The sequence below is a fragment of the Rhinopithecus roxellana genome, chromosome 5 (genome assembly GCF_007565055.1).
Source record: "Rhinopithecus roxellana isolate Shanxi Qingling chromosome 5, ASM756505v1, whole genome shotgun sequence".
Classification (NCBI taxonomy): domain Eukaryota; kingdom Metazoa; phylum Chordata; class Mammalia; order Primates; family Cercopithecidae; genus Rhinopithecus; species Rhinopithecus roxellana.
In genome coordinates this window covers 52275605-52286125 of record NC_044553.1, presented here as the reverse complement: position 1 = coordinate 52286125, position 10521 = coordinate 52275605, and the positions used below count along the sequence as shown (strand labels likewise).

General features: G+C 42.4%; 1 pseudogene; it reads right to left on the bottom strand.

The window, feature by feature from the left end:
- Positions 1-5451: 5451 nt before the first annotated feature.
- LOC104671211 lies at positions 5452-6027 on the bottom strand (annotated as a pseudogene).
- Between the last annotated feature and the right edge of the window lie 4494 nt (positions 6028-10521).

The following is a 10521-nucleotide window of genomic DNA, read 5'->3' as shown; positions in this document are numbered from 1 at the left end:
CCTTTTAAGAAACATTTTTCACCTCAGAAAGCTTAGGTTCCAACTGTAGAAAAATTTTAAATCTGCTTGATTTAAATTCATGTTATGCCCATATGAAAGTGAGTAAACAAATAATTGAATCAAAGAGCAAGCGGAGATGGAACTAAAAGCTATATATACAGCCTTCAAAATTTTCCGTATTCCAATCAATAATACAATGCTGCCTCCTCTATCGGGAATGCCATAAATCATTCTGATTCCACAGCTGTGAAAAGGTATTGGTATGCTATATGAATACACATTCTTTAGGAGATATCCTTGTTAAAAATGTTCTTATCCAAGAAAGTGTGATTGTTAATACCTTAGCCTGCTACTAATACAAAAATAAAACAGTTTATTCTGATGCATATGATGTAAATTCTGTGATGTATTTTCTGGAAGTACATATGAGAATGTAAATAAAACTAAACAAGGGCTTGATTTTCTTTCCCATGTAACGTATTCCTTAAACATGCATCAGATTAGCATTTATTTTTCTATGGGCTTGGAAGGTTTAGATGAGGAATAATAGTGTTACACTGATTGCATTACCCAGGTCATTGATTTGGGCTCAGTTGACACAATGTGCCTATACATTCGGATCTGTCGTTTAAAAAGATGACATCACTGACAGTGTTGCTATCCATACAAAGTAGTGTGACTGAAGAAAATAATCCATGTATAATCAACAGTCCTTTGTACACAAAATCGAAGCTGCTTATTTGCTGGTTATCTTGCAGCCAGATTTACACTTTTAGTGAAACAGAAAGCAAAATCTCACATGATCTCTGATTGCTGCATTGCAAGGATTCCAACATTTGTTGACATTTGTCTGCAAAGCACAGACAAGTTGAATTGCTTCACGTTTGCACCTTTATGTCATTATAACTACTGAGTCTCTTTTCTCTCCGTCTCTCAGATTCAGATTTTACAGGCCTGAAAGAAACTTTGACATACAGCCCATTAGCTACGTCCCAGAATCAGAGAAGACTTTGGTGTCCGTTTGTATGTGGTTGCAGGAAATAGGGAGGTCTATTGAAAATAGGGGGCCGGGCACGGTGGCTTGGCCGGGCACGGTGGCTCAAGCCTGTAATCCCAGCACTTTGGGAGGCCGAGACGGGCGGATCACGAGGTCAGGAGATCGAGACCATCCTGGCTAACACGGTGAAACCCCGTCTCTACTAAAAATACAAAAACTAGCCGGGCGAAGTGGCGGGCGCCTGTAGTCCCAGCTACTCGGGAGGCTGAGGCAGGAGAATGGCGTAAACTCGGGAGGCGGAGCTTGCAGTGAGCTGAGATCTGGCCACTGCACTCCAGTCCGGGCGACAGAGCGAGACTCCGCCTCAAAAAAAAAAAAAAAAAAAAAAAAAAAAAAAAAAAAAGAAAATAGGGTATATGGTTCACAGAGATCTTTCTACAGTGAGGGTGTCTTTAACAAATTGGGAAACCCTTCCTGTGAGTAGAATAGATGGAGTATGGATGGTAATGATTAGCTTCTAAAAAATCACTAATTACTTTAAACCTTCCTATTGAGTGAGGATCTCGTGGATGTTGCTGTAGGTACAGTAATAGGCTGTGACTCATTTATTTTTTACTTCTATTTGCAGAAGGCAATAGAGAGTAGCCACCAAAGACAGCATTTTCTTTCTGTATTTTATTTTTTGAACACTTAGTTTCATTCTACAAATAATTTAAGAAGGAAGGACATGCATGGAATAAAATAGTAAGATGTGAATTAAAGCATTAGGAATAAAGAAACTAGAATTATGTCAGTAAGCCACAATGGGGGAAATTGAAAACAGTTAAGGCAGTGGTTCTCGCCTGGAGTGCTGAGATGATATAGTATGCAGCAAAGTTTTCACAAATATATAACTTCAATTTTTGTTATAAAACAATTATGTTCATTGTATGTACATATGAGGTGCCGTAGTTTGTACAATTTGTTTCAAGTTGGAACTAAAGGCAAAGCATAGCATTAAGTTGGCTTTACAAGAAGATGGTGGTTCACTGGAATGTAAGAGAGCTTTGCCTTGTGATTGTGTGAGAATTCATTGAGCAGAGATAATTCTCAAACACCTGCAATACTGAAAGTGTACCATATGGATAGGGGATTAATTGTGGATGGGTTCTAGGTCCTCTGAGATGGTATAATAATTAATTTAGTGTTATTTTAACTGCTTTAATTCATTCAAGTTGGCTGCCCCAAATTCTGGCATTCAAACTATTTCACAAACGTGAAAAGTTTGAGAACAATTTCTAAAAGATTCCTTAGAGTTGATGCTAAGCTTCCTGATTGTAAATAGGAGAGGATAGGGAAGGGCAGTATAATCTATTTCATAGTTCTAGGGATAAACAGAGCTTTTCCTCAGATTTAGCTCTAAGTTGAGCCTCTTATCTGAGACTTTATGTAGGATATGTTAATAAATACAAGTGCAGGTGGGGTGCAGTGGCTGACGCCTGTAATCCCAGCACTTTGGGAGGCTGAGGCAGGCGGATCACGAGGTCAGGAGATTGAGACCATCCTGGCTAACATGGTGAAACTGTTTTTAGTCTCTACTAAAAAAATACAAAAACATTAGCCGGGTGTGGTGGTGGGTGCCTATAGTCCCAGCTACTCAGGAGGCTGAGGCAGGATTATGGTGTGAACCCAGGAGGTGGAGCTTGCGGTGAGCCTAGATCACGCCATTACACTCCAGCCTGGAAGACAGAGTGAAACTCTGTCTAAAAAACTAAAAAATAAAAAATACAAGTGCAACTGGAGGAGGTAGGTATTTTATCTTAGGGAAGACTGGATCGAGCCTTCTAGTTTAAAGCCCAGAGATTTTTTTTTTTTTCATTGCTTTGGGAGATAACTAGTTCTGAGAAATTGGTTAACATTAACTAAAATGCACATTAGATTGGGGTAAAACCAGAATACTGATTTAGTCATTTATAATAAGAAATATTGCCATGACATGGAGTGGAAATTCTCACACAGGCCATGGTCAGCATGTTCCCCCTGTGGTTAAGCACAGGAAGCTAGATCATATTCAGAAGTCTCTTTATTAATTAACAATGAGAAATACTCAAAATCGGTATGACCAGCATATTATTTTTATGTAGAGAGAGTAACACAGAAATCAGGATGTTGCTTGGTAAATGAGAACTCAGAACAAAGGGGGTGAGAAAAGTTTTTTGTGGAAGACACCTAACTATGACCCCAAGTACTAAGCACAGGAGATAGTGAGAAATATGCTCAACTGTGTCCCTACAGCAAATGTAGTATCAGATTTTCTAGGGCAATTTCTTTAATTGTTCCTTGATAAAATCAGAATCCCTTGATATAACCCCAAAATAAAAGCAAGTCTTCAGATGTAATATGGTCTAAATATGCTAATGTGGCAGTCCTACTCTACTAGAGATTAATGCATGAACTTTGTGTACTTCACTTAATCCTAATCAATTTTCTCAACTGGGTTTTTGAGAAGTGTTGAACAATGGGATCATTCAAGGTTTAGTCCATGGCAAGGGCTTGTGGAGTAGGGTATTTTATATTATTGACCAAGACATTGTGATTTAGAGATCAAAAGAGCAAACCGGGAGGTTACACTGTATGTTGAAAAGGGAAAGGCCAAATTAGGATGTGCATTTGGATGAATAGCTATGCTGGTTATATATGAAGGTGGATTTAAGGATTTCTGAAAAAGCAGTTTTGTCTACTATAACATATAAATGAAAAAATTAGTTTCCTAAAGTTCTATGCAGTGACAGATATAATTTTGGCTTGGAAAAAATGTCAAAGCTGTTGTCTTGACAGAAAACAGATGGCACACTTTCAAAAGGTGAAGAGAGGTTGTGCATGGTGGTGGCTCATGCCTGTAATCCCAGCACTTTGGGAGGCTGAAGCTGGAGAATCACTTCAGCCCAAGAGTTTGACACTAGCCTGGGTAAGATGGTGGGACCCCTGTCTCTATTGAAAAAAGAAAGAAAGTCAGGCACGGTGGCTCACACCTGTAATCCCAGCACTTTGGGAGGCCGAGGCGGGTGGATCACTTGAGCTCAGCAGTTTGAGACCAGCCTGGCCAACATGGTGAAACCCCATCTCTACTAAAATACAAAAAGTAGCCGGGTGTGGTGGCTTGTGCCTATAATCCCAGCTACTGGGGAAGCTGAGGTGGGAGAATCGCCTGAACCCAGGAGGCGAGGTTTGCAGTGAGCTGAGATTGAACCTCTGCACTTCAGCCTGGGTGACAGAGCAAGACTCCATCTAAAAAAGAAAAGAAAAGAGAGAGAAAGAGGAAGGAAGGAAGGAAGGAAGGAGGGGGAAGGGAGGAAGGAAGAAAGGAAGGAAGGGGAAAGAGAGAGAAAGAAAGGAAGGAGAGAAAGAAAGAAAGAAAAAAGCAAGGAAGCAAGAAAAAGTGGTGAGAGTAAGAGAGTTGAATGATGGTTGAATGAAGGGATCATTAACCAGGTATGTGAAAGGTTAAGGAAAACCATCAGGGGATAGTGAAGGACCCAGGGCTAGCAACAACAGGAAGCAGTTACCATTCTGAAGGGGTAAGAGGAAGGAATAGTTTTCTTCAAGAACCAGCAAGAACCGTGAGTCACACTTGACAGGACCTGTGACCTTCCATAGAGAAATGCAGCCTCTGCCAAACTGCAACCTGTTTTCCCTTTCCTCCTACCTTCGATTGTCTGCCGTTTCTCTCATTGGCTACACCCAGCTGAAAGTTAGAGTAAGCGTTGATTCAGTACAGAAAGAACAGCCTCCTGGGACACAGAATAGGATACAGAAGGATGGAGAGTGGATCTGAAAGGACACACTGAGAAGATCCAGGACAGCAACTACTTCCAGCTTCTATGGATAGAGAGAAATATCAATACTTACCTTCTAAAGGATAATTTAGTGGCAACATATACCCCTCATGTGTATACCCAGTTTTCTAATCACAAGGGGTTATTTTATGAAACAATTACATTTTGGGTGATAGCTGTAAAGAATAATTATCTTATTTTGTTTTGTTTTGTTTTGTTTTTCAGAAAAAGTCCCAAATCAATAGGTATTTTATTACATAATGAAAATATCACAAATAAGGCCAGGTGTGGTGGCTTACCCCTGCAATCCCAGCACATTGGAAGGCTGAGGAAGGAGGATTGCTTGAGTCCAGGAGTTTGAGACAAGCCTGGGCATCATAGCAAAACCCTGTCTCTACAAAAAATACCAAAAAATTAGCCAGGCATGTTGGTGCGCGCCTGTGGTCCCAGCTACTTGGGAGGCTGAGGTGGAAGGATTGCTTGAGCCCAGGAGGTTGAGGCTGCAGTGAGCTGTGATTGTTCCACTGCACTCCAGCCTGTGTGACAGGGCAAGACTGTCTAAAAAAAAAACAAAAAATCACAAATAGGTTTTAGGATTCATCTGGCATCTTGTTTCAGAAGCTGGACAACTCTTAGATCTTATTCATCAGCCTTCTGAACTGTTCCTTTTTCGGAGACATAGATGCCATCCAAAAAATTTCTGATGTCTTTGATTTTAACTGTTGTGTCTTGCTGAATCAAAGCAACTGAATTTGAAATAAGCTCAATGTCATTTCCTTCAAGGATTAATTCATCTTTCTGGTATTGAGATACTGAAAAAACATTTATCCTCATTCGAACCCTGTGGATGTATTTTTTTACCCAAGAAATTGTGGGTTTCAACAAGAGACCTGTTCTCCCAGAATACGATGTTGATGAGGAAGTGAGCTTTACAGAGACCTCATCTTGTAATGGAAGCCCACAGTAGCACCCTTGATCATGTTCTGTACATGACTACAAATAGTGTGCATGGCAGCCAGTTCCTTTCTCTTTCCCCACCAGTTGTCAACTTGGAGCCTCTTCCTTTTCTTTCCAAGGAGACTGAGTTATACATTGGTGTGATTGAAGTCCCTCTGCAGGCTTCTTCTGGGGCCCTTCAAAGTAACTGTGTTTCTTCAGAGTGATATCAACATTTTCTGGAATGTTGACAGTCTGATTGCTGAGAATGGTCTTCATTCTGACAGTACATGCCGCAAAGAGAGAATGTCTCGTCATCACATTCTTGTAGCCCATAAGGGAGCTGTGTATTCAAGAACAATTATTTTAGCTTAAGAATATGGGACAATTATCTATTGAGGTGAACAGATAATGCTAATGAAACTACATTTGTAAAAGTGAGGCCAGGCATGGTGGCTCACACCTGTAATCCCAGCACTTTGGGAGGCTTAGGTGGGTGGATCACTTGAGGCCAGAAGTTCGAGACCAGCCGGCCAACATGGTGAAACCCCGTCTCTACTAAAAATACAAAAGTTAGCTGTGTGTGACAGCACGTGCCTGTAATCCCAGCTACTCAGGAGGCTGAAGCAGGAGAATTGCTTGAACCTGGGGGTGGAGGCTGCTGTGAGCTGAAATTGCGCCACTGCACTCTAGCCTGGGTGACAAAGCAAGACTCAGTCTCAAAAAAAAAAAAAAAAAAAAAAAAAGGTGAAATTTAGCTTCTGTCTGTTGTTACGTCACACAAAAATCTTAGAGAATATTTAGGATAATCTGATTGGGCTTGTACAAATTTCACTTTAGGGGTGTCCAATACAATCACCGAAAGACAGTCAGTCTTCCACTAGGGCATCTGAAACTGAGGTGTGAAAGGCCCATGTGAATTCTGGCTTCAAGACACTTGCCACATGCATTAAGACTCTGAGGGAAGGCCAGGCGAGGTGGCTCGTGCTTGTAATCCCAGCACTTTGGGAGGCTGAGTCAGGTGAACCATGTGAACCCAGGAATTCAAGACCAGCCTGGGCAACATGGTGAAACCCCATCTCTACAAAAAATGCAAAAATTAGCCAGGCATAGTGGCTCACACCTGTAATCCCAGCACTTTGGGAGGCCAAGGTGGGCAGATCACTTGAGCTCAGAAGTTTGAGACCAGCCTGGGCAATACAGCAAAACCCCGTCTCTGCTAAAAATACAACAATTTGCTGGGTGTGGTGGCACATGCCGATAGTCCTGGCTACTCAGGAGGCTGAGATGAGAGAATCTCTTGGGCCTGGGAGGCAAAGGATGCAGGGAGCTGAAATGACATCACTGCACTCCAGCCTGGGCGACCAAGGGAGACCTTGTCTTAAAAAATATATATATAAATACATATTTATATACATTATTATTTGTGTGTGTGTGTGTGTGTGTATGGTTGTGGTTTGAAGCATTTGCCCTTGTACTTTTGATTTCAGGCTCTTATATAAATCTGTTTCCTCTTCCCTCAGAGTCTTTTTTTTTTGAGACAGGTTCTCGCTCTGTGACCCAGGCTGGAGTGCAGTGGCGCGATCTCGGCTCACTGCAACTTCTTTCTCCCAGGCTCAAGAGATTCTCCCAACTCAGCCTCTTGAGTAACTGAGACTATAGGCATGCTCTACCATGCCCGGCGAATTTTTGTATTTTTTGTAGAGATAAGATTTCACCATGTTGTCCAGGCTGGTCTCGAACTCCTGAGTTCGAGTGATCTGGCTGGCTCGGCCTCCCAAAGTGCTGGGATTACAGGCATGAGCCACTGTGGCTGGCCTACAATCTTATATTTTGTCATAGAGCTATTTCTTACCATAGGCAGAGACTGAGTCCAGGAGTATCAGTCCTGTTGAAGTCCCTCCACATGAAAATATAAGACCTGGAAAAATAATAGTTTCCACCTAATAGCTGACTCTATATTTAAGATGAATAGTTTGTATAACCAGGAAGGAGATGGATTTTAGGTCGAAACTTAATATTGACTATTATTTTATTCAATTTGCTTTTTTAATTCTTATTTTATTACTGCACCATTTGTTATTGTGTTGCCTAGGTAACATAAACAAGTGCTTTTAACTCTAAGGCAATGATGTTTATCTTTGGCAGTCTGTAGCGTTTCCCAGGAGAGGCTGATAAATTATCTTGATCTTTGGGTTATTTTTCACTTTACAGTGTTGTAATAACTTAGCAATGCATTCTATGACCTTTTGAATATTTGTGTATGTCTGTTAGCCTTTTTGCCAAGTCAGGCCAGTCTGTTTTCTTTTTGTTTTTTTTTTTTGAGATGGAGTCTTGCTCTGTCGCCCAGGCTGGAGTGCAGTGGTGCGATCTCGGCTCACTGCAAGCTCCACCTCCCGGGTTCACGCCCTTCTCCTGCCTTAGCCTCCCAAGTAGCTGGGACTACAGGCACCCGCCACCACGCCCGGCTAATTTTTTTGTATTTTTAGTAGAGACGGGGTTTCACCATATTAGCCAGGAAGGTCTACATCTCCTGACCTCGTGATCCGCCCACCTCGGCCTCCCAAAGTGCTGGGATTACAGGCATGAGCCACCATGCCCGGCAGGCCAGTCTGTTTTAAGGACTTTCTGTAATTTGGGCCCCGTATCCTTTTTAGAAAGAAATTGTGAAAGATTTTGAATTGGGCAAAAGTGATTTGTGGATATTATTATAATGGAATGCTGGAGCCTCTGAGAATTACCTGGTCCTATAGGGCTATCTTATATGGCTTACTTATCTTTGACCAGGCTGTCTTACAACTCTACAGAGATAGAAGTAAACTTCTATCTTCAAATCGTTCCTATCTATAAAAATGTAAAATTGTCTTTAGTGGAATGAAACTGATTATTACTCTGTGGATATTGCCTAGTTTTGCCAGTTCTGCATCCATTTGAAGTTCATTTCAGCCTTCATTCTTTACCTGATTATAAATGTGTAATTCTCTCTCTCTCTCTCTTTTTTTTTGAGGCAGAATCTCGCTCTGTCACCCAGTCCGGAGTGCAGTGGCACCATCTTGGCTCGCTGCAACTTCTACCTCTGGGTTTTGGTGATTCTTGCGCCTCAGCCTCCCAAGTAGCTGGGATTATAGGTGTGCATCACCATGCCCAGCCATTTTTTTTTTTTTCATAGAGATAGGGATTTGCCATATTGGCCAGCCTGGTCTTGAACTCCTGGCTTCAAGTGATCCACCTGCCTTGGCCTCCCGAAGGGCTGGGATTACAGGCACAAGCCCCTGTGCCCTGCCCTCTCTCGCATCTCTTTTTTTAAGCTTTTTACTTTTGAAAAAAGCTTAGGTTTAGATTTACAGAAAAGTTGAAAGATAATAGAGAGTTCTCATATACCCCTTGCCTAGTTTCCCCTACTGTTAACACCTCAAATTACTATGGTACATTTGTCACAACCAAGGAACAAGTATTCCATACTTTAATTAATTCCATGCTTTATTCAGATTTCACTGGTTTTTCCCTAAAGTCCTTTATCTGGATCCCATCCAGGATGCCACGTTGTTAGTGGTGGCAAATCCATACAAGTCTGCAGCAACCTCAATTCTCCTCAGAAGAACGAATTGACCGAGGGGCATAAGGAAGAGTGAGAGACTGAGGCAAGTTTTAGGGCAGGAGTGAAAGTTTATTAAAAAGTTTTAGGGCAGGAATGAAAGGAAGTAAAGTACACTTGGAAGAGGGCGAAGCGGGCAACTCGAGAGAGTCAAGTGCACGGTTTGACTTTGACTTAGGGTTTTATATGTTGGCATACTTACTGGGTCTTATGTCCTTCTCCCCTGATTCTTTCCTTGGGGTGTGCTGTACACATACGCAGTGGCCTGCCAGCTCTTGGAAGGGGCCCCATGCGCAATGTGTTTACTGGAGTTGTACGCGTGCTCACCTGAAGTATTCTTCCCTTAGCAGTCAAATGTTCCTAGAAGGTCATGTACCAGATAAACTCTGCCACTGTGCCCCCCCCCTTTTTTTTTTTTAGACAGAGTCTGGCTCTGTCGCCCAGACAGGAGTGCAGTGGCTCGATCTCGGCTCACTGCAAGCTCCGCCTCCCAGGTTCATGCCATTCTCCTGCCTCAGTCTCCCGAGTAGCTGGGACTACAGGTGCCTGCCACCATGCCTGGCTAATTCACTGTACCTCTTTAGTGTACATGCCTGAACCCAGTTTCCCAACTCCTGAGATCTCCTTTTTTTTTGAGTTTGAGTTTTTCTCTTGTCACCCAGGCTGGAGTATAATGGCGCGATCTCAGCTCACTGCAACCTCTGTCTCCTGGGTTCGAGTGGTTCTCCCGCAGCCTCCTGAGTAGCTGGAACTACAGGCATGTAGTCCTGCCACCACGCCTGGCTAATTTTTCTATCTTTAGTAAAGACAGAGTTTCACCATGTTGGCCAGGCTGGTCTCCAACTCCTGACCTCAGGTGACCCGCCGCTTTGGCCTCCCAAAGTGCTTGGATTACAGGATTGAGGCACTGCACCCAGACTTGAGATTTTATCAGGCAGTTGCTGATAACCAGTTTCAGGTTTTTTCTATCTATTGGGAGACTGCCTTTCCCTGGCACTGACTGCAGCCAATTATTATTATTATTAATTTATTATTGTTACAGTGTAACAACTGACCCATCACCTAATGGTGGACTCACATTCCTGGTTGGGGAGGCCCCTCCTCTGCCCTGTTCATTTCTGACTTGCTACCTACAGTAACAACATTACATTTAGTCATCATGTTTCTTTAGGCTGTGA